Genomic DNA, 25,124 nt, shown 5'->3' with positions numbered 1-25,124 from the left:
CTCTCTCAGGCACTGTGTGCCAGACTCTAAAGCCTGGATTAATCTGGCCTATCCGACATTATCAGGCACTGTGTTCCAGACCGTAACCCCTGGATTAATCCGGCCTATCTCACATTCTCAGACACTGTATTCCAAACCCTAAACCCTGGATAAATCTGGCCTCCCCCATACTCTCAGATATTGTATACCAGAGCCTAACCCCTGGATTAATCCGGCCAATCCCACACTCTCAGACACTGTGTTCCAGGCCCTAAAACCTGGATTAATCTGGCCTCCCCCATACTCTCAGATATTGTATACCAGACCCTAACCCCTGGATTAATCCGGCCAATCCCACGCTCGCAGACACTATGTTCCAGGCCCTAACCCTTGGATTGAATCTGCCTTCCCCACACTCTCCGGCACTTTGTTCCAGTCTCTCACCCCTGGATTAATCCGGCCTATCCCACACTCTCAGACACTGTGTTCCAGGCCCTAAAACCTGGATTAATCCGGCCTATCCCACAATCTCAGACATTGTATTCCAGAATGTAACCCCTGGATTGACCGGGCCTATCCCACACTCTCAGACACTGTATTCCAAACACTAACCCCTGGATTAATCCGGCCTATCCCACACTCTCAGACACTGTATTCCAGAAACTAACCCCTGGATTAATCCGACCAAACCCACACTCTCAAGCACTATGTTCCAGATCCTAACCCCTGGATTAATCCGACCTATCCCACTCTCTCAGGAACTGTGTTCCAGACACTCACTGCTGGATTAGTCCGGCCTATCCCACTCTCTCAGGAACTGTGTTCCAGACACTCACTGCTGGATTAGTCCGGCCTATCCCACTCTCTCAGGCACTGTGTCCAGACCCGATTCCCTGTATTAATCCGGCCTATCCTACTCTCTCAGGCACTTTGTTGCAGACACTAAACTCTGGATTAATCCGGCCTATCCAACAATGTCAGACACTGTGTTCCAGTCCCTAACTCCTGGATTAATCTAGCCTATCCCACTCTCTCAGGCACTGTGTTCCAGACCCTAACCACTGGATTGACCCTGCCTATCCCACACCCTCGGGCACTGTGTACTGACCCTAACCCCTGGATTAATTTAGCCTAACCCACACTCTCTAAAAGTGTATTCCAGACAACAAACCCTGGATTAATCCGACCTATCCTACTCTCTCAAGCACTGCTTTCCAGACCCTTACTCCTGGAATATTCCGGCCTATCCTACACTCACACACTGTGTTCCAGACCCTAACCCATGGATTAATCCAGTCTATCCCTTAAACTCAGACATTGTATTCCAGACCCTAACCCCTGGATTGACCCGGCCACCCCAAATCTCTGACACGGTGTTCCAGACCCTAACCCATGGATTAATCCAGCCAATACACACTCGCAGGCACTGTGTTCCAGACCCTAACGTCTGGATTAATCCCGCCTATTCCACACTCTCAGATACTGTATTCCAGAGCCTAGCCCTTGGATAAATCTGGCCTATCCCACACCCTCAGACCCATGTTCCAGACACTAATCCCTGGATTATTCCGACCTACGCCACTCTCACAAGTACTATAATCCAGACACAAACCCCTGGATTAATCCAGCCTATCCCACATTCTCAGGCACTGTGTTCCCAACCCTAACCCCTGGATTAATCTGGCCTATCCCACACTCTCAGGCACAGTGTTCCAGACCCTATTTCCTGTATTAATCCGGCCTATCCCACTCTCTCAGACACTGTTTTCCAGAACCTAACCCTTGGATTAATCCAGCCTATCCCACTCTCTCAGGCACTGTGTTCCAGACTCTAACCCCTTGATTAATCCGACAAATCCCACACTCTCAGACATTTTGTTCTAGAATGTAACCCCTGGATTGACCGGGCCTATCCCACACTCTCAGACATTGTATTCCAGACCCTAACCCTTGGATTAATCTGGCCTATCCCACATTCTCAGACATTGTGTTCTAGGACCTAACCCCTGGATTAATCTGGCCTATCCCACACTCTCAGACACTGTGTTCTACGACCTAACCCCTGGATTAATCTGGCCTATCACACACTGTCAGACACTGTTCCAGACCCTAACCCCTGGATTGACCCGGCCTCCAACACACTCTTAGACACTGTGTTTCAGATCTAATCCCTGGATTTTGCGGCCTCCCCCAGACTCTCAGGCACTGTGTTCGAGACCCTAAACCCAGGATTAATCTGGCCCATTCCACACTCTGATGCACTGTGATGCAGACTCTAACCCCTGGATTAATCCGGCCTATCCCACAGTCTCAGGGACTGTGTTCCAGACACTAATGCCTGGATTAATCCGGCCTATCCCACACTCCCAGGTACTTTGTTCCAGACTCTAACCCCGAGATTGAATCGGCCTTCCCCACACTTTCTGGAACTTTGTGCCAGACCCTAACCCCAGGATTAATCCTGCCTATCCTACTCCCGCACTGTATTCCAGACACTAACCCCTGGATTAATACGGCCTACGCCACTCTCTCAGGCACCGTGTTCAACACACTAAGCCCTGGAGTAATCCAGTCTATCCCACATTTACAAGCACTGTATTCCAGACACTAACCCCAGGATTGACCCGGCCTATCCCACACTCTTAGACACTGTGTTCCAGACCCTAACTCATGCATTAACCCAGCCTATCCCACACTCTCAAATGCTGTGTTCCAGACCTTAACACCTGGATTAATCCGGCCTATCCCTCACGCTCAGACATTGTGTTCCAGAATGTAACCCCTGGATTGACCGGGCCTATCCTACACTCTCAGACATTCTGTTCCAGACCCTAACCCCTGGATTAATTCGACCACTCCCACACTCTCAAGCACTATGTTCCAGTCCCTAACCCCTGGATTGATCCGACCTATCCCACTCTCTCAAACATTGCGTTCCAGACCCTAACTCCTGGAATATTCCGGCCTATCCCACACTCAGACACTGTGTTCCAGACGCTAAACCCTGGATTAATCCAGCCTATCCCACACTCGCAGACACTGTGTTCCAGACCCTAACCACTGGATTAATCCAGCCTATCCCACACTCTCAGACACTGTGTTCCAGACGCTAAACCCTGGATTAATCCGGCCTATCCCACACTCGCAGACACTGTGTTCCAGACTCTAACCCATGCATTAATCCGGCTTCTCCCACACTCTCAGACACTGTGTTCTAGAACCTAATCCCTGGATTAATCCGGCCTATCCCACACTCTCAGACACTGTGTTCCAGACGCTAAACCCTGGATTAATCCGGCCTATCCCACACTCACAGACACTGTGTTCCAGACTCTAACCCATGCATTAATCCGGCTTCTCCAACACTCTCAGGCACTGTGTTCCAGACCCTAACCCCTGGATTAATCCGGCCTATCCTACACTCTCAGACACTGTGTTCCAGACCCTAACCCCTGGATTAATCCAGCCTATCCTACACTCTCAGACACTGTATTCCACACACTAACCCTTGGATTAATCCAGCCTATCCTACACTCTCAGACACTGTGTTCCAGACCCAAACCCCTGGAATGACCTGGCCTCCCCCACAATCTCAGACACTGAATTACAGACACAAACACCTAGATTAATCCGGCCTATCCCATACTCCTAGACAATGTAATCAGACTCTAGCCCCCGGATTAATTTGGCGTATCCCACAATTTCCGGCACTTTGTTCCAGACCCTGACCCCTGGATTGACCCGCTCTCCCCACACTCTCAGACACTGTATTCCAGACACTAACCCCTGGATTACGCTGGCCTATCCCACACTCTCAGACACTGTGTTCCAGATCCTAACACCTGGATTAATCCGGGCTATCCCAAACATTCTCGGACACTGTGTTCTAGACCCTAACCCCTGGATTAATCCGAACAATCCCACACTCTCAGACATTGTGTTCCAGAACGTAACCCGTGGATAGACCAGGCCTATCCCACACTGTCAGACACTGTGTTCCAGACCCTATCTCCTGGATTAACCCGGCCCATCCCACACTCTCAGACACTGTGTTCCAGACCCTAACCCCTGGATTAATCCGACCAACCCCATACTCTCAAGCACTGTGTTCCAGACACTAATTGCTGGATTAATCCGGCCTATGCCACTCTCTCAGGTACTGTGTTCCACAGCCTATTCCCTGTATCAATCCTGCCTATCCCAAACTCTCAGGCACTGTTTTCCAAACCATAACCACTGGATTAATCCGACCTATTCCACTCTCTCAGGCACTGTGTTCCAGACACTAACTGCTGGATAAATCCGACCTATTCCACTCTCTCAGGCACTGTATTCCAGACCCTAACCCCTGGATTATTCCAGCCTATCACACACTCTCAAGCACTGTGTTCCAGACCGTAAATCCTGGATTAATCCCTCCTGTCCCTCTCTCTCAGACACTGTGTTCCAGACTCTAAAGCCTGGAGTAATCTGGCCTTCCCCTCCCTCTCAGAAACCGTGATCCAGACCCTAACCCCTGGATTAATCTGGCCTATCCCACTCTCTCAGGCACTGTGTTCCAGACCCTAACCCCTAGATTAATCCAGCCTATCCCACTCTCTCAGGCACTGTGTTCCAGACCCTAACCACTGGATTAATACGGCCTATCCCACACTCTCAGACACATGTGTTCCAGACCAAAACCCTGGAATATTCCAGCCTACCTCACACTCTCAGACACTGTGTTCCAGACCCTAACACATGGATTAATCCGGCCTATCCCACATTCTCAGGCACTGTATTCCAGACACTAACCCCAGGATTGACCCGGCCTATCTCACACTCCTGGAATATTCCGAGCTATCCCACACTCACTCACTGTGTTCCCGATGCTAACCCCGGATTAATCCGGTGTATCCCATAAATTCAGACAATGTATTCCACATCCTAACCCCTGGATTGACCCGGCCACCCCAAACTCTCTGACACTGTGTTCCAGAACCTAACTCCTGGATTAATCCGGCCTCCCCATACCCTCAGACACTGTTCCAGACCCTAACCCCTGGATTAATCCAGCCTATCCACTCTCTCAGACAATGTATTCCAGAACACTAACCCCTGGATTAATCCGGCCTATCCCACAATCTCCGGCACTATGTTCCAGACCCTAACCACTGGATTGACCCGCTCTCCCCATATTCTCAGACACTGTGTTCCAGACACTAACCCCTGGATTACATTGGCCTATGCCACACTGTCACATACTGTTGTCCAGACCCTAATACCTGGATTAATCTGGTTTATCCCAAACATTCTCGGACACAGTGTTCTAGACCCTACCCCTGGATTGACCCGGCCACCGCAAACTCTCTGACACTGTATTCCAGACCATAACCCCTGGATTAATCCGGCCTAACCCACACTCTCAGGCACTGTATTCCAGACACCAACCCCTGGATTAATCCGAACTATCCCACTCTCTCAAGCACTGTGTTCCAGACCCTAACTCCTGGAATATTCCGGCCTATCCCACACTCACTCAATGTGTTCCAGACCCTAACCCCTGGATTAATCCAGCCAACCCCACATTCTCAGGCACTGTGTTCCAGACACTAAACCCTGGATTAATCCAACCTATCCCACTCTCTCAGGCACTGTCTTCTCAACCCTAACCATTGGATTAATCCGGCACTCCCACACTCGCAGACACCGCATTCCAGAACCTACGTCCTGGATTAACCCGGTCCATCCCACACGCTCACGCACTGTGTTCCAGACCCTAACCCCTGGATTAATCCGGCCTATCCCACACTGTCAGACACTGTGTTCCAGACACTAACCCTTGGATTAATCCGGCCTATCCCACACTCTCAGACACTGTGTTCCAGACCCTAAACCCTGGATTACTCCGGCCTATCCCACACTCTCAGACACTCTGTTCCAGACACTAACCCCTGGATTAATCCGGCCTATCCCACACTCTCAGACACTGTGTTCCAGGACCTAAAACCTGGATTAATCCGGTATATCCCACACTCTCAGACACTGTATTCCAGACCCTAACTCCTGGATTAAGCCGGCCCATCCCACACTCTCAGACACTGTGTTCCAGACACTAACCCCTGGATTAATCCGACCAACCCCACACTCTCAAGCACTGTGTTCCAGACACTAATTGCTGTATTAATCCGGCCTATCCCACTCTCTCTGGCCCTCTGTTCCAGACCCTAATCTCTGTATTAATCCTGCCTATCCCAAACTCTCACACACTGTGTTCCACACCCTAACCCCTGGATTAAAATGGCCTATCCCACACTCTCCGGCACTGTGTTCCAGACCCTAACCCCTGGATTAGTCCAGCCTACCCCACACTCTCGGACACTGTGTTCCAGATCCTAACCACTGGATTAATCCGGCCTATCCCACTCTCTCAGGCACTGTATTCCAACACTAAACCCTGGATTAATCCAACCTATTCCTCTCTCTCAGGCACTGTCTTCTCAACCCTAACCATTGGATTAATCCGGCCTATCCCACACTGTCAGTCAATGTGTTCCAGACCCTAACCCATGGATTAATCCAGCCTATCCCACACTCTCAGGCACTGTCTTCCAGACCCTAACCACTGGATTAATCCAGCCAACCCCACATTCTCTGGCACTGTATTCCGACACTAAACCCTGGATTAATCCAACCTATCCCACTCTCTCAGGCACTGTCTTCTCAACCCTAACCATTGTATTAATCTGGCACACCCACACTCGCAGACACCGCATTCCAGAACCTACGTCCTGGATTAATCCGGCCTATCCGACACTGTCAGACAATGTGTTCCAGACCCTAACTCTTGGATTGACCCGGCCTATTCCACACACTCAGACACGCTCTTCCAGACCCTAACCCCTGGATTATTCCGGCCTCCCCCACACTCTCGGACTCTGTGTTCCAGACCCTAACCCCTGGATTAATCCATCCTCCCCCTACACTCTCAGACGTTATGTTCCAGACCCTAACTCATGCATTACTCCAGCCTATCCCACCCTCTCAAATGCTGTGTTTCAATCCTAAACACCAGGATTAATCCGGCCTATCCCTCACACTCAGACATTCTGTTCCAGACCCTAACCCCTGGATTGACCTGGTGTCCTCACACTCTCAGACACTGTATTCCAGACACCAACCCCTGGATTAATCTGGCCTATCCTACTCTCTCAAGCACTGTGTTCCAGACCCTAACCCCTGCATTAATCCAGCCTAACCCACACTCTCTGGCACTGTATTCCAGACAACAAACCCTGGATTAATCTGAACTATCCTACTCTCTCAAGCACTGCATTCCAGACCCTAACTCCTGGAATATTCCGGCCTATCCCACATTCACACACTGTGTTCCAGACCCTAACCCCTGGATTGACCCGGTCTCCCCAAACTCTCTGACACCGTGTTCCAGACCCTAACCCCTGGATTGACCCGGCCACCCCAAACTCCCTGACACTGTGTTCCAGTCCCTAACCCATGGATTAATCCAGCCAATACACACTCTCAGGCACTGTGTTCCAGACCCTAACGTCTGGATTAATCCCGCCTTTTCCACACTCTCAGATACTGTATTCCAGAACCTAGCCCTTGGATAAATCTGGCCTATCCCACACCCTCAGACCCATGTTCCAGACACTAATCCCTGGATTATTCCGACCTACGCCACTCTCACAAGTGCTATAATCCAGACACAAATCCCTGGATTAATCCGGCCTATCCCATAATCTAAGACACTGTGTTCCCGACCCTAACCCATGGAGTAATCTGGCCTATCCCACACTCTCAGGCACAGTGTTCCAGACCCTATTTCCTGTATTAATCCGGCCTATCCCACTCTCTCAGGCACTGTGTTCCAGACACTAACCCCTTGATTACTCCGACCAATCACACACTCAGACATTTTGTTCCAGAATGTAACCCCTGGATTGACCGGGCCTATCCCACACTCTCAGACACTGTATTCCAGACAATAACCCCTGGATTAATCCGGCCTATCCCACACTCTCAGACACTGTGTTCTAGGACCTAACCCCTGGATTAATCTGGCCTATCACACACTGTCAGACACTGTTCCAGACCCTAACCCCTGGATTGACCCGGCCTCCAACACACTCTTAGACACTGTGTTTCAGATCTAATCCCTGGATTCTCCGGCCTCCCCCAGACTCTCAGGCACTGTGTTCGAAACCCTAAACCCAGGATTAATCCAGCCCATTCCACACTCTGAGGCACTGTGATGCAGACCCTAACCCCTGGATTAATCCAGCCTATCCCACAGTCTCAGGGACTGTGTTCCAGACACTAACCATTGGATTGACCCGGTCTATCCCACACTCTCAGACACTGTTCCAGACCCGAAATCCTGGATTATTCCGGCCACCCCCACATTCTCAGGCTCTTTGTTCCAGAGCCTAGCCCCTGGATTAATACGGCCTACCCCACACTCTCAGACACTGTGTTCCAGACCCTAATGCCTTGATTAATCCGGCCTATCCCACAATCCCAGGTACTTTGTTCCAGACTCTAACCCCGGGATTGAATCGGCCTTCTCCACACTTTCCGGAACTTTGTACCAGACCCTAACCCCTGGATTAATCCTGCCTATCCTACTCCCGCACTGTATTCCAGACCCAAACCGCTGGATTAATCCGGCCTATCCCTCACGCTAAAACACTGTGTTCCAGACCCTAACCCCTGGATAGACCCGGTGTCCCCACACTCTCAGACACTGTGTTCCAGACCCTAACTCCTGCATTAATCCAGCCTATCCCACACTCTCAAACGTTGTGTCCCAGACCTTAACACCTGGATTAATCCGGCCTACCCCTCACGCTCAGACACTGTGTTCCATACCCTAACCCATGGATTAATCCAGTCAATACACACTCTCAGGCACTGTGTTTCAGACACTAACCCCTGGATTAATCCGACCTATCCCACTCTCTCAAGCACTGCATTCCAGACCCTAACTCCTGAAATATTCCGGTCTATCCCACACTCACACACTGTGTTCCAGACCCTAACTCCTGGATTAATCTGGTCTATCCCATAAACTCAGACAATGTATTCCAGATCCTAACCCCTGGATTGACCCGGCCACCCCAAACTCTCTGACATTGTGTTCCAGACCCTAACCCCTGGATTGACCCGGCCACACCAAACTCTCTGACACTGTGTTCCAGACCCTAACCCCTGGATTGACCCGGCCTCCCCAAACTCTCTGACACTGTGTTCCAGACCCTAACCCATGGATTAATCCGGCCTATCCCACTCTCTCGAGCACTGCATTCCAGACCCTAACTCCTGGAATATTCCGGCCTATCCCACACTCACACACTGTGTTCCAGGCCCTAACCCCTGGATTAATCCGGCCTACCCCACACTCTCAGACAATGTGTTCCAGACCCTAACCCCTGGAATATTCCGGCCTACCCCACACTCTCAGACACTGTGTTCCAGACCATACCCCTGGATTATTCCATCCTCCCCCACACTCCCAGACACTGTGTTCCAAACACTAACCCCTGGATTAATCCAGCCTACCCCATAATCTCTGCCACTGTGTTCCAGGCACTAACCCCTGGATTGACCCGGCCTATTCCACCCTCTCAGACACTGTGTTCCAGACCCTAACCCCTGGATTATTCCGGCCTCCCCACGCTCTCATGCACTTTGTTCCAGACCCTAACCCCTGGATTAATCCAGCGTACCCACACTCTCAGACACCCTGTGTTCCAGACTCTAACCCCTGGATTAATCCGGCCCATCCCACACTCCCAAATAATTTGTTCCAGACTCTAACCCCGGGATTGAATCGGCCTTCCCCACACGTTCCGGCACTTTGTAACAGACCCTAATCCCTGGATTAATCCGACCTATCCTACTCCCGCAGACACTGAATTCCAGACCCACACTGCTGCATTCATCCAGCCTATCCCACACTCTCAGACACTGTGTTCCAGACCCTAATCCCTGGATTAATCCGACCTATCCTACTCCCGCAGACACTGAATTCCAGACCCACACTGCTGGATTCATCCAGCCTATCCCACACTCTCAGACACTGTGTTCCAGACCCTAACCCCTGGATTGACCTGGCCTATCCGATACTCTCAGGCAGTGTTCCAGACCGTAACTCCTGCATTAATTCAGTCTATCCCACACTCTCAAATGCTGTGTCCCAGACCTCAACACCTGGATTAATCCGACCAATCCCACACTCTCAGAAACTGTGTTCCAGATCCTAACCCCTGGATAGACCGGGCCTATCCTACACTCTCAGACACTGTGTTCCAGGCCCTAACCCCTGGATAGACCGGGCCTATCCTACACTCTCAGACACTGTGTTCCAGGCCCTAACCCCTGGATTAATCCGACCTCTCCCACACTCTCAGGTTCTTTGTTCCAGACCCTAATCCCTGGAATCTTCCGGCCTACCCCACACTCTCAGACACTGTGTTCCAGACCCGAACCTATGGATTATTCCGGCCTACCCCACACTCTCAGACACTGTGTTCCAGACCCGAACCTATGGATTATTCCGGCCCATCCCACACTTTCAGACACTGTGTTCCATACGCTAACCCATGCATTAATCCGGCCAATCCCACACTCTCAGAAACTGTGTTCCACACCCTAATGCATGGATTAATAGGGCCTATCACACACTCCCAGATACTTTATTCCAGTCTCGAACCCAGGGATTCACCCGGCCACACCAAAATCTCTGACACTGTGTTCGAGACCCTAAATTCTGGATTGAACCGGCCATCAGTTCATCTCTTGGATCATCTCCTCGAGCCTGTGTGAGTTAGATTGTCAGAGTGGGGTCAGTCTGCTCTTCCCTGGGTGTGTTACATTGACAGAGTGGGGTCAGTCTGCTCTTCCCTGGGTGTGTTACATTGACAGAGTGGGGTCAGTCTGCTCTTCCCTGGGTGTGTTACATTGACAGAGTGGGGTCAGTCTGCTCTTTCCGGGGTGTGTTATATTGACAGAGTGGGGTCAGTCTGCTCTTCCCTGGGTGTGTTACATTGACAGAGTGGGGTCAGTCTGCTCTTCCCTGGGTGTGTTACATTGACAGAGTGGGGTCAGTCTGCTCTTTCCGGGGTGTGTTATATTGACAGAGTGGGGTCAGTCTGCTCTTCCCTGTGTGTGTTACATTGACAGAGTGGGGTCAGTCTGCTCTTCCCTGGGTGTGTTACATTGACAGAGTGGGGTCAGTCTGCTCTTCCCTGGGTGTGTTACATTGACAGAGTGGGGTCAGTCAGCTCTTCCTGTGTGTGTTACATTGACAGAGTGGGGTCAGTCTGCCCTTCCCTGGGTGTGTTAAATTGACAGAGTGGGGTCAATCTGCTCTTCCCTGTGTGTGTGACATTAACAGAGTGGGGTCAGTCTGCTATTCCCTGGGTGTGTGACATTAACAGAGTGGGGTCAGTCTGCTATTCCCTGGGTGGGTTACATTGACAGAGTGGGGTCAATCTGCTCTTCCCTGGGTGTGTGACATTAACAGAGTGGGGTCAGTCTGCTCTTCCCTGGGTGTTTTACATTGACAGAGTAGGGTCAATCTGCTCTTCAGGGGGTGTGTTACATTGACTGAGTGGGGTCAGTCTGCTCTTTCCTGGGTGTGTTACATTGACAGAGTGGGGTCAGTCTGCTCTTCCCTGGATGGGTTACATTGACAGAGTGGGGTCAGTCTGCTCTTCCCTGGATGGGTTACATTGACAGAGTGGTGTCAGTCTGCTCTTCCCTCGGTGGGTTACATTGCCAGAGTTGGGTCAGTCTGCTCTTCCCTGGGTGTATTACATTGACAGAGTGGGGTCAGTCTGCTCTTCCCTGGATGTGCTACATTGACAGTGTGGGGTCAGTCTGCTCTTCCCTGGGTGTGTTACATTGACCGAGTGGGGACAGTCTGCTATTCCCTGGGTGTGTTACATTGACAGAGTTGGGTCAGTCTGCTCTTCCCTGGGTGTGTGACATTGACAGAGTGGGGTCAGTCTGCTCTTCCCTGGATGGGTTACATTGACAGAGTGGGGGCAGTCTGCTCTTCCCTGGATGGGTTACATTGACAGAGTGGGGGCAGTCTGCTCTTCCTTGGGTGGGTTACATTGACAGAGTGGGGTCAGTCTGCTCTTCCTTGGGTGGGATACATAGAAGGAGAGGGGTCAGTCTGCTCTTCCCTGGGTGTGTAACATTGACAGAGTGGCGTCAGTCTGCTCTTCCTTGGGTGGGTTACATTGACAGAGTGGGGTCAGTCTGCTCTTCCCTGGGTGTGTTACATTGACAGAGTGGGGAGAGTCTGCTCTTCCCTTGGTGTACTACATTGACAGAGTGGGGTCAGTCTGCTCTTCCCTGGGTGGGGTATATTGACAGAGTGGGGTCAGTCTGCTCTTCCCTGTGTGTGTTACATTGACAGAGTCGGGTCAGTATGCTCTTCCCTAGGTGTGTTACATTGACAGAGTGGGGTCAGTCTTCTTTTCCCTGGGTGTGTTACATTGACAGAGTGGTGTCAGTCTGCTCTTCCCTCGGTGGGTTACATTGCCAGAGTTGGGTCAGTCTGCTCTTCCCTGGGTGTATTACATTGACAGAGTGGGGTCAGTCTGCTCTTCCCTGGATGTGCTACATTGACAGTGTGGGGTCAGTCTGCTCTTCCCTGGGTGTGTTACATTGACCGAGTGGGGACAGTCTGCTATTCCCTGGGTGTGTTACATTGACAGAGTTGGGTCAGTCTGCTCTTCCCTGGGTGTGTGACATTGACAGAGAGGTGTCTGTCTGCTCTTCCCTGGGTGTGTTACATTGACAGAGTTGGGTCAGTCTGCTCTTCCCTGGGTGTGTTACATTGACAGAGTGGGGTCAGTCTGCTCTTCCCTGGGTGTGTTACATTGACAGTGTGGGGTCAGTCTGCTCTTCCCTGTGTGTGTTACATTGACAGAGTGGGGTCAGTCTGCTCTTCCCTGGGTGTGTTACATTGACATAGTGAGTTCATTCTGCGCTTCCCTGGTTGTGTTACGTTAACAGAGTTGGGTCAGTCTGCTCTTCCCTTGGTTTGTTACTTTGACAGAGTGGGGTCAGTCTGCTCTTCCCTTGGTTTGTTACATTGACAGAGTGGGGTCAGTCTGCTCTTCCCTGGGTGTGTTACATTGACTGAGTGGGGTCAGTCTGCTCATCCCTGAGTGTGTTACATTGACAGATTGGGGTCAGTCTGCTCATCCCTGGGTGGTTTACATTGACTGAGTGCGGTCAGTCTGCTCTTCGCTGGGAGGGTTACATTGACTGAGTGGGGTCAGTCTGCTCTTCCCTGGGTATGTTACATTGACAGAGTGGGGTCAGTCTGCTCTTCAGTGGGTGTGTTACATTGAGTGAGTGGGGTCAGTCTGCTCTTCCCTGGGTGTGTCACATTGTCAGATTAGAGTCAGTCTGCTCTTCCTTGCGTGTGTTACATTGACAGAGTGGGTTCAGTCTACTCTTCCTTGGGTGGGTTACATTGTCAGAGTGGGGTCAGTCTGCTCTTCCCTGGGTGTGTTACATTGACAGAGTGAGGTCAGTCTGCTCTTCCCTGGGTGTGTTACATTGACAGAGTGGGGTCAGTCTGCTCTTCCCTGGGTGTCTCACATTGACAGAGTTGGGTCAGTCTGCTCTTCCCTGGGTGTGTTACATTGACAGAGTGGGGTCAGTCTGCTCTTCCCTGGGTGTGTTACATTGACAGAGTGAGTTCATTCTGCGCTTCCCTGGTTTGGTTCCGTTAACAGAGTTGGGTTAGTCTGCTCTTCCCTGGGTGTGTTACATTTACAGAGTGTGGTCAGTCTGCTCTTCCCTGGATGTGTTACATTGACAGACTGGGCTCAGTCTTCTCTTCCCTGGGAGGGTTACATTGACTGAGTGGGGTCAGTCTGCTGTTCCCTGGGTGTGTTACATTGTCAGATTAGAGTCAGTCTGGTCTTCCCTGGGTGTGTTACATTTACAGAGTGGGGTCAGTCTGCTCTTCCCTGGGTGTGTTACATTGACAGACTGGGGTCAGTCTGCTCTTCCCTGGGAGGGTTACATTGACTGAGTGGGGTCAGTCTGCTCTTCCCTGGGTGTGTTACATTGTCAGATTAGAGTCAGTCGGGTCTTCCCTGGGTGTGTTACATTGACAGAGTTGGGTCAGTCTACTCTTCCCTGGGTGTGTTACATTGACAGAGTGGTGTCAGTCTGCTCTTCCCTGGGTGTGTTACATTGACAGTGTGGGGTCAGTCTGCTCTTCCCTGTGTGTGTTACATTGACAGAGTGGGGTCAGTCTGCTCTTCCCTGGGTGTGTAACAATGACAGAGTTTTGTCAGTCTGCTCTTCCCTGGGTGTGTTACATTGTCAGATTAGAGTCAGTCTTCTCTACCCTGGGTGTGTTACATTGTCAGAGTGGGATCTGTCTGCTCTTCCCCGGGTCTGTTACATTGACAGAGTGAGTTCAGTCTGCTCTTCCCTGGGTGTGTTACATTGACAGAGTGGGGTCAGTCTGCTAATCCCTGGGTGTGTTACATTGACAGAGTGGGGTCAGTGTGCTCTTCCCTGGGTGTGTTACATTGACATAGTGAGTTCATTCTGCGCTTCCCTGGTTGTGTTACGTTAACAGAGTTGGGTCAGTCTGGTCTTCACTGGGTGTGTTACATTGACAGAGTGGGGTCAGTCTGCTCTTCCATTGGTTTGTTACATTGACAGAGTCGGGTCAGTCTGCTCTTCCCTTGGTTTGTTACATTGACAGAGTGGGGTCAGTCTGCTCTTCCCTGGGTGTGTTACATTGACAGCGTGGGGTCAGTCTGCTCATCCCTGGGTGTGTTACATTGACAGAGTGGGGTCAGTCTGCTCTTCCCTGTGTGTGTTACATTGACAGATTGGGGTCAGTCTGCTCTTCCCTGAGTGTGTTACATTGACACATTGGGGTCAGTGGGATCTTCCCTGGTTGTGTTACATTGACAGAGCGGGGTCAGTCTGCTCTTCCCTGAGTGTGTTACATTGACACAGTGGGTTCAGCCTGCTCTTCCCTAGGTGTGTTACATTGACAGAGTTGGGTCAGTCTACTCTTCCCTGGGTGTGTTACATTGACAGAGTGATGTCAGTCTGCTCGTGCCTAGGTGTGTTACTTTGAGAGAGTGGGGTCAGTCTGCTCTTCCCTTGGTGTGTTACATTGACAGAGTGAGGTCAGTCTGCTCTTTCCTGGGTGTGCTCCATTGACAGAGTGGGGTCTGTTTGCTGCTCCCTGGGAGGGTTACATTGACCGAGTGGGGTCAGTCTGCTCTTCCCTGAGTGTGTTACATTGACACAGTGGGGTCAGTCTGCTCTTCCCTGGGTGTGTTACATTGACACAGTGGGGTCAGTCTGCTCTTCCCTGGGTGTGTTACATTGACAGAGTGGGGTCAGTCTGATCTTCCCTAGGTGTGTTACATGGACAGAGTGGGGTCAGTCTGCTCATCCCTAGGTGGGTTACATTGACAGAGTGGTGTCAGTCTGCTCTTCCCTAGGTGTGTTACATGGACAGAGTGGGGTCAGTCTGCTCATCCCTGGGTGGGTTACTTTGACAGAGTGAGTTCATTCTGCGCTTCCCTGGTTTGGTTACGTTAACAGAGTTGGTTCAGTTTGCTCTTCCCTGGGTGTGTTACATTGACAGAGTGGGGTCAGTCTGCTCTTCCCTGGGTGTGTTACATTGACAGATTGGGGTCAGTCTGCTCTTCGCTGGGAGGGTTACATTGACTGAGTGGGGCCAGTCTGCTCTTCGCTGGGAGGGTTACATTGACTGAGTGGGGTCAGTCTGCTCTTCCCTGGGTATGTTACATTGACAGAGTGGGGTTAGTCAGCTCTTCCCTGGGCGTGTTACATTGACAGAGTGGGGTCAGTCTGCTCTTGCCTGAGGGTGTTACATTGTCAGAGTGGGGTCAGTCTGCTCTTCAGTGGGTGTGTTACATTGACTGAGTGGGGTCAGTCTGCTCTTCCCTGGGTGTGTCACATTGTCAGATTAGAGTAGTCTGCTCTTCCCTGGGTGTGTTACATTGACAGAGTGGGGTCAGTCTACTGTTCCTTGGGTGGGTTACATTGACAGAGTGGGGTCAGTCTGCTCTTCCCTGGGTGTGTTACATTGACAGAGTGAGGTCAGTCTGCTCGTCCCTGGGTGTGTTACATTGACAGAGTGGGGACAGTCTGCTGTTCCCTGGGTGTGTTACATTGACAGAGTGTGGTCAGTCTGCTCTTCCCTTGGTCTGTTACATTGACAGAGTGGGGTCAGTCTGCTCTTCCCTTGGTCTGTTACATTGACAGAGTGGGGTCAGTCTGCTCTTCCCTGGGTGGGGTATATTGACAGAGTGGGGTCAGTCTGCTATTCCCTGTGTGTGTTGCATTGACAGAGTCGGGTCAGTCAGCTCTTCCCTGGGTGTGTTACATTGACAGAGTGGGGTCAGTCTTCTCTTCCCTGGATGTGTTACATTGACAGAGGGGTGTCAGTCTGCTCTTCCCTGGGTGGGTTACATTGACAGAGTTGGGTCAGTCTGCTCTTCCCTGGGTGGTTTACATTGACTGAGTGGGGTCAGTCTACTCTTCGCTGGGAGGGTTACATTGACTGAGTGGGGTCAGTCTGCTCTTCCCTGGGTATGTTACATTGACACAGTGGGGTCAGTCTGCTCTTCCCTGGGTGTGTTACATTGACACAGTGGGGTCAGTCTGCTCTTCCCTGGGTGTGTTACATTGACAGAGTGGGGTCAGTCTGATCTTCCCTAGGTGTGTTACATGGACAGAGTGGGGTCAGTCTGCTCATCCCTAGGTGGGTTACATTGACAGAGTGTGGTCAGTCTGCTCTTCCCTAGGTGTGTTACATGGACAGAGTGGGGTCAGTCTGCTCATCCCTGGGTGGGTTACTTTGACAGAGTGAGTTCATTCTGCGCTTCCCTGGTTTGGTTACGTTAACAGAGTTGGTTCAGTTTGCTCTTCCCTGGGTGTGTTACATTGACAGAGTGGGGTCAGTCTGCTCTTCCCTGGGTGTGTTACATTGACAGATTGGGGTCAGTCTGCTCTTCGCTGGGAGGGTTACATTGACTGAGTGGGGCCAGTCTGCTCTTCGCTGGGAGGGTTACATTGACAGAGTGGGGTCAGTCTGCTCTTCCCTGGGTATGTTACATTGACAGAGTGGGGTTAGTCAGCTCTTCCCTGGGCGTGTTACATTGACAGAGTGGGGTCAGTCTGCTCTTGCCTGAGGGTGTTACATTGTCAGAGTGGGGTCAGTCTGCTCTTCAGTGGGTGTGTTACATTGACTGAGTGGGGTCAGTCTGCTCTTCCCTGGGTGTGTCACATTGTCAGATTAGAGTAGTCTGCTCTTCCCTGGGTGTGTTACATTGACAGAGTGGGGTCAGTCTACTGTTCCTTGGGTGGGTTACATTGACAGAGTGGGGTCAGTCTGCTCTTCCCTGGGTGTGTTACATTGACAGAGTGAGGTCAGTCTGCTCGTCCCTGGGTGTGTTACATTGACAGAGTGGGGACAGTCTGCTGTTCCCTGGGTGTGTTACATTGACAGAGTGTGGTCAGTCTGCTCTTCCCTTGGTCTGTTACATTGACAGAGTGGGGTCAGTCTGCTCTTCCCTTGGTCTGTTACATTGACAGAGGGGTGTCAGTCTGCTCTTCCCTGGGTGGGTTACATTGACAGAGTTGGGTCAGTCTGCTCTTCCCTGGGTGGTTTACATTGACTGAGTGGGGTCAGTCTACTCTTCGCTGGGAGGGTTACATTGACTGAGTGGGGTCAGTCTGCTCTTCCCTGGGTATGTTACATTGACAGAGTGGGGTCAGTCTGCTCTTCCCTGGGCGTGTTACATTGACAGAGAGTGGTCAGTCTGCTCTTGCCTGAGGGTGTTACATTGACAGAGTGGGGTCAGTCTGCTCTTCCCTGGGTGTGTCACATTGTCAGATTAGAGTCAGTCTGCTCTTCCCTGGGTGTGTTACATTGACAGTGTGGGGTCAGTCTATTCTTCCTTGGGTGGGTTACATTGACAGAGTGGGGTCAGTCTGGTCTTCCCTGGGTGTGTTACATTGACAGAGTGAGGTCTGTCTGCTCTTCCCTGGGTGTGTTATATTGACAGAGTGGGGTCACTCTGCTCTTCCCTGGGTGTCTCACATTGACAGAGTTGGGTCAGTCTGCTCTTCCCTGGGTGTTTTACATTGACAGAGTGGGGTCAGTCTACTCTTCCCTGGGTGTGTTACATTGACAGAGTGGGGTCAGTCTGCTCGTCCCTGGGTGTGTTACATTGACAGACTGGGGTCAGTCTGCTCTTCCCTGGGAGGGTTACATTGACTGAGTGGGGTCAGTCTGCTCTTCCCTGCGTGTGTTACATTGTCAGATTAGAGTCAGTCTGGTCTTCCCTGGGTGTGTTACATTTACAGAGTGGGGTCAGTCTGCACTTGCCAGGGTGTGTTGCATTGACAGAGTGGGGTCAGTCTGCTCTTCCCTGTGTGTGTTACATTGACAGAGTGGGATCAGTCTGCTCTTCCCTGAGTGTATTACATTGACACAGTGGGGTCAGTGGGATCTTCCCTGGTTGTGTTATATTGACAGAGTGGGGTCAGTCTGCTCTTCCCTGAGGGTGTTACATTGACACAGTGGGTTCAGCCTGCTCTTCCCTGGGTGTGTTACATTGACAGAGTGATGTCAGTCTGCTCTTGCCTAGGTGTGTTACTTTGAGAGAGTGGGGTCAGTCAGCTCTTCCCTGGGTGTGATACATTGACAGAGTGAGGTCAGTCTGCTCTTTCCTGGGTGTGTTACATTGACACAGTGGGGTCAGTCTGCTCTTCCCTGGGTGTGTTACATTGACACAGTGGGGTCAGTCTGCTCTTCCCTGTGTGTGTTACATTGACAGAGTCGGGTCAGTCTGCTCTTTCCTGGGTGTGTTACATTGACAGAGTGGGGTCAGTCTGCTCTTTCCAGGGTGGGTTACATTGACAGAGTGGGGTCAGTCTGCTCTTGCCTGAGTGTGTTACATTGACACAGTGGGGTCAGTCTGCTCTTCCCTGGGTGTGTTACATTGACAGAGTGGGGTCAGTCTGCTCTTCCCTGGGTGTGTTACATTGACAGAGTGGGGTCAGTCTGCTCTTCCCTAAGTGTGTTACATGGACAGAGTGGGGTCAGTCTGCTGATCCCTAGGTGGGTTACATTGACAGAGTGGGGTCAGTCTGCTCTTCCCTAGGTGTGTTACATGGACAGAGTGGGGTCAGTCTGCTCATCCCTGGGTGGGTTACTTTGAAAGAGTGAGTTCATTCTGCGCTTCCCTGGTTTGGTTACGTTAACAGAGTTGGGTCAGTCTGCTCTTCCCTGGGTGTGTTACATTGACAGAGTGGGGTCAGTCTGCTCTTCCCTGGGAGTGTTACATTGACAGAGTGGGGTCAGTCTGCTCTTCCCTGGGTGTGTTACATTGACAGATTGGGGTCAGTCTGCTCTTCGCTGGGAGGGTTACATTGACTGAGTGGGGTCAGTCTGCTCTTCGCTGGGAGGGTTACATTGACTGAGTGGGGTCAGTCTGCTCTTCCCTGGGTACGTTACATTGATAGAGTGGGGTCAGTCTGCTCTTGCCTGGGTGTGTTACATTGACAGAGTGGGGTTAGTCAGCTCTTCCCTGGCCGTGTTACATTGACAGAGTGGGGTCAGTCTGCTCTTGCCTGAGGGTGTTTCATTGACACAGTGGAGTCAGTCTGCTCTTCAGTGGGTGCGTTACATTGACTGAGTGGGGTCAGTCTGCTCTTCCCTGGGTGTGTCACATTGTCAGAGTGGGGTCGGTCTACTGTTCCTTGGGTGGGTTACATTGACAGAGTGGGGTCAGTCTGCTCTTCCCTGGGTGTGTTACATTGACAGAGTGGGGACAGTCTGCTCTTCCCTGGGTGTGTTACATTGACAGAGTGTGGTCAGTCTGCTCTTCCCTTGGTGTGTTACATTGACAGAGTGGGGTCAGTCTGCTCTTCCCTGGGTGGGGAATATTGACAGAGTGGGGTCAGTCTGCTCTTCCCTGTGTGTGTTACATTGACAGAGTCGGGTCAGTCTGCTCTTCCCTAGGTGTGTTACATTGACAGAGTGGGGTCAGTCTTCTCATCCCTGGGTGTGTTACATTGACAGAGGGGTGTCAGTCTGCTCTTCCCTGGGTGGGTTACATTGACAGAGTTGGGTCAGTCTGCTCTTGCCTGAGGGTGTTACATTGACAGTGTGGGGTCAGTCTACTCTTCCTTGAGTGGGTTACATTGACAGAGTGGGGTCAGTCTGCTCTTCCCTGGGTGTGTTACATTGACAGAGTGAGGTCAGTCTGCTCTTCCCTGGGTGTGTTATATTGACAGAGTGGGGTCACTCTGCTCTTCCCTGGGTGTCTCACATTGTCAGAGTTGGGTCAGTCTGCTCTTCCCTGGGTGTGTTACATTGACAGAGTGAGGTCTGTCTACTCTTCCCTGGGTGTGTTACATTGACAGAGTGAGTTCATTCTGCGCTTCCCTGGTTGGGTTACGTGAACAGAGTTGGGTCAGTCTGCTCTTCCCTGGGTGTGTTACATTGACAGTGTGGGGTCAGTCTGCTCTTCCCTGGGTGTGTTACATTGACAGACTGGGGTCAGTCTGCTCTTCCCTGGGAGGGTTACATTGACTGAGTGGCGTCAGTCTGCTCTTCCCTGGGTGTGTTACATTGTCAGATTAGGGTCAGTCTGGTCTTCCCTGGGTGTGTTACATTGACAGAGTGGGGTCAGTCTGCACTTGCCAGGGTGTGTTGCATTGACAGAGTGGGGTCAGTCTGCTCTTCCCTGTGTGTGTTACATTGACAGAGTGGGGTCAGTCTGCTCTTCCCTGAGTGTATTACATTGACACAGTGGGGTCAGTGGGATCTTCCCTGGTTGTGTTATATTGACAGAGTGGGGTCAGTCTGCTCTTCCCTGAGGGTGTTACATTGACACAGTGGGTTCAGCCTGCTCTTCCCTGGGTGTGTTACATTGACAGAGTGATGTCAGTCTGCTCTTGCCTAGGTGTGTTACTTTGAGAGAGTGGGGTCAATCTGCTCTTCCCTGGGTGTGTTACATTGACAGAGTGAGGTCAGTCTGCTCTTTCCTGGGTGTGTTACATTGACAGAGTGGGGTCTGTTTGCTCTTCCTTGGGAGGGTTACATTGACCGAGTGGGGTCAGTCTGCTCTTCCCTGAGTGTGTTACATTGACACAGTGGAGTCAGTCTGCTCTTCCCTGGGTGTGTTACATTGACACAGTGGGGTCAGTCTGCTCTTCCCTGTGTGTGTTACATTGACAGAGTCGGGTCAGTCTGCTCTTCCCTAGGTGTGTTACATTGACAGAGTGGGGTCAGTCTTCTCTTCCCTGGGTGTGTTACATTGACAGAGTGGTGTCAGTCTGCTCATCCCTGGTCGGGTTACTTTGACAGAGTGGGGTCAGTCTGCTCTTCCCTGGGTGTGTTACATGGTCAGAGTGGGGTCAGTTGGCTCATCCCTGGGTGGGTTCCATTGACAGAGTGGGGTCAGTCTGCTCATCCCTGGCTGGGTTACATTAACAGAGTGTGGTCTGTCTGCTCTTCCCTGGGTGTGTTACATTGACAGAGCTGGGTCAGTTTGCTCTTCCCTGGGTGTGTTACATGGACAGAGTGGGGTCAGTTTGCTCATCCCTGGGTGGGTTCCATTGACAGAGTGGGGTCAGTCTGCTCATCCCTGGTCGGGTTACTTTGACAGAGTGGGGTCAGCCTGCTCTTCCCTGGGTGTGTCACATTGACAGAGTGTGGTCAGTCTGCTCTTCACTGGATGTGTTACATTGACAGAGTGAGGTCAGTCTGCTCTTCCCTGGGTGTGTTCCATTGACAGAGTGGGGTCTGTTTGCTCTTCCCTGGCAGGGTTACATTGACCGAGTGGGGTCAGTGTGCTCTTAAATGAGTGGGTTACATTGACAGCGTGGGGTCAGTCTGCTCTTCCCTGAGTGTGTTACATTGACAGAGGAGGGTCAATCTGCACTTCCCTGTGTGTGTTACATTGACACAGTGGGGTCAGTCTGCTCTTCGCTGGGAGGGTTACATTGACTGAGTGGGGTCAGTCTGCTGTTCCCTGAGTGTGTTACATTGACACAGTGGGGTCAGTCTGCTCTTCCCAGGGTATGTTACATTGACAGAGTGGGGTCAGTCTGCTCTTCCTTGGGTGTGTTTCATTGACAGAGTGGGGTCAGTCTACGCTTCACTGGGCGTGTTACATTGACAGAGTGGGGTCAGTCTGCTCGTCCCTGGGTGTGTTACAGTGACAGAGTGGGGTCAGTCTGCTCTTCCCAGGGTGCATTAGATTGACAGAGTGGGGTCAGTCTGCTCTTCCCTGGGTGTGTTACATTGACTGAGTGTGGTCAGTCTGCTCTTACCAGCATCTGTTACATTGACAGAGTGGGGTCAGTCTGCTCCTCCATGGGTTTGTTACATTGACAGAGTGGGGTCAGTCTGCTCTTCCCTGGGTGTGTTACAGTGACAGAGTGGGGTCAGTCTGCTCTTCCCAGGGTGTGTTACATTGACAGATTGGGGTCAGTCTGCTCTTCCCAGGGTGTGTTACATTGACAGAGTGGGGTCAGTCTGCTCTTCCCTGGGTGTGTTACTTTGACAGAGTGCGGTCAGTGTGCTCTTCCCTGGGTGCGTGACATTGACAGAGTGGGGTCAGTCTGCTCTTCCCTGGGTGTGTTACATTGACAGAGTGGGGTTAGTCTGCTCTTCCCAGGGTGCGTGACATTGACAGAGTGGGGTCAGTCTGCTCTTCCCTGGGTGTTTTACATTGACAGATTGGGGTCAGTCTGCTCTCCCCTGGGTGTGTTACATTGACAGAGTGGGGACAGTCTGCTATTCCCTGGGTGTGTTACATTGACAGAGTGAGGTCAGTCTGCTCTACCCTGGGTGTATTACATTGACAGAGTGGGGTCAGTCTACTCTTCCCTGGGTGTCTTACATTGACAGAGTGGGGTCAGTCTGCTCTTCCCTGGGTGAGTTACATTGACAGAGTGGGGTCAGTCTGCTCTTCCCTGGGTGTGATATACTGACAGAGTGGGGTCAGTCTGCTCTTCCCTGGGTGATTTAAATTGACAGAGTGGGGTCATTCCGCTCTACCCTGGGTGCGTTACATTGACAGAGGTGGGTCAATCTTCTCTTCCCTGTGTGCGTTACATTGACAGAATGGGGTCAGTGTGTTCTTCCCTGAGTGTGTTACATTGACAGAGTGGGGTCAGTCTGCTCTTCCCTGGGTGTGTTACATTGACAGAGTGGGGGCAGTCTGCTCTTCCCTGGGTCTATGCTATTGACAGAGTGGGGTCAGTCTGTTCTTCCCTGGGTGCGTTACATTGACAGAGTGGGGTCAGTATGCTCTTCCCTGGGTGTGTTACATTGACAGAACAGGGTCCGTCTGCCTTTCCCTGGGTGTGTTACATTGACAGAGTGAGGTTAGTCTGCTCTTCCCTGGGAGTGTAACATTGACAGATTGAGGTCGGTCTGCTCTTCCCTGGGTGTGTTACATTGACAGAGTGGGGTCAGTCTGTTCTTCCCTGGGTGTGTTACATTGACAGAGTGGGGTCAGTCTGCTCTTCCCAGTGTGTGTTACATTGACAGAGTTGGGTCAGTCTGATCTTCCCTGGGTTTATAACGTTGAGAGGAAGGGGTCAGTCTGCTCTTCCCTGGGTGTGTTACATTTCCAGAGTGGTTTCAGTCTGCTCTTCCCTGGGTGTGTTACATTGACAGAGAGGGATCAGTCTGCTCTTCCCTGGGTGTGTTACATTGACAGAGTGGGGTCAGTCTGCTCTTCCCTGGGTGTGTTACATTGACAGAGAGGGGTCAGTCTGCTCTTCCCTGGATGTGTTACATTGAAAGAGTGGGGTCAGTCTGCTCTTCCCTGGGTGTGTTACATTGACACAGTGGGGTCAGTCTGCTCTTCCCTGGGTGCGTGACATTGACAGAGTGCGGTCAGTCTGCTCTTCCCTGGGTACGTGACATTGACAGAGTGGGGTCAGTCTGCTCTTCCCTGGGTGTGTTACATTGACAGAGTGGGGTCAGTCTGCTCTTCCCTGGGTATATTACATTGACCTAGCCAGGTCAATCTTCTGTTCCCTGGGTGTGTTACATTGACAGAGGGGGCTCAGTCTGCATTTCCCTGGGTGTGTTACATTGACAGAGTGAGGTCAGTCTGCTCTTCCCTGGGTGTGTTACAATGACAGAGAGGGGTCAGTCTGCTCTTCCCTGGGTGTGTTACAATGACAGAGTTGGGTCAGTCTGCTCTTCCCAGAATGTGTTACATTGACAGAGTTGGGTCAGTCTGATCTTCCCTGCGTGTGAAACGTTAACAGAAAGGGGTCAGTCTGCTCTTCCCTGGGTGTTTTACAATGACTGAGTGGGGTCAGTCTGCTCTTCCCTGGGTGTGTTACATTGACAGAGTGGGGTAGGTCTGCTCTTCCCTGGGTGTGTTACATTGACAGAGTGGGGTCAGTCTGCTCTTCCCAGGGTGGGTTACATTGACTGAGTGCGGTCAGTCTGCTCTTCCCTGCGTCTGTTACATTGACAGAGTGGGGTCAGTCTGCTCTTCCCTGGGTTCGTTACATTGACAGAGTGGGGTCTGTCTGCTCTTCCCTGGGTGTGTTACAGTGACAGAGTGGGGTCAGTCTGCTCCTCCCAGGGTGTGTTAATTTGACAGAGTGGGAACAGTCTGCTCTTCCCTGGGTGTGTTACATTGACAGAGTGCGGTCAGTGTGCTCTTCCCTGGGTGCGTGAGATTGACAGAGTGGAGTCAGTCTGCTCTTCCCTGGGTGTGTTACATTGACAGAGTGGGGACAGTCTGCTCTTCCCTGGGTGTGTTACATTGACAGAGTGAGGTCAGTCTGCTCTTCCCTGAGTGTGTTACTTTGACAGAGTGGGGAAAGTCTGCTCTTCACTGAGTGTGTTACTTTGACAGAGTGGGGTCAGTCTGCTCTTCCCTAGGTGAGTTACAATGGAAGAGTGGGGTCAGTCTGCTCTTCCCTGGGTGTGTTGCATTGACAGAGTGGGGTCAGTCTGCTCTTCCCTGTGTGTGTTACATTGACATAGTGAAGTCAGTCTGCTCTTCCCTGGGTGTGTTACAATGGAAGAGTGGGGTCAGTCTGCTCTTCCCTGGGTGTGT

The sequence above is a fragment of the Chiloscyllium punctatum genome, chromosome 47 (genome assembly GCF_047496795.1).
Source record: "Chiloscyllium punctatum isolate Juve2018m chromosome 47, sChiPun1.3, whole genome shotgun sequence".
In the NCBI taxonomy this organism is placed as follows: Eukaryota; Metazoa; Chordata; class Chondrichthyes; order Orectolobiformes; family Hemiscylliidae; genus Chiloscyllium; species Chiloscyllium punctatum.
The sequence above is the reverse complement of the archived record's forward strand: the minus strand, read 5'-3'. Positions refer to the sequence as shown.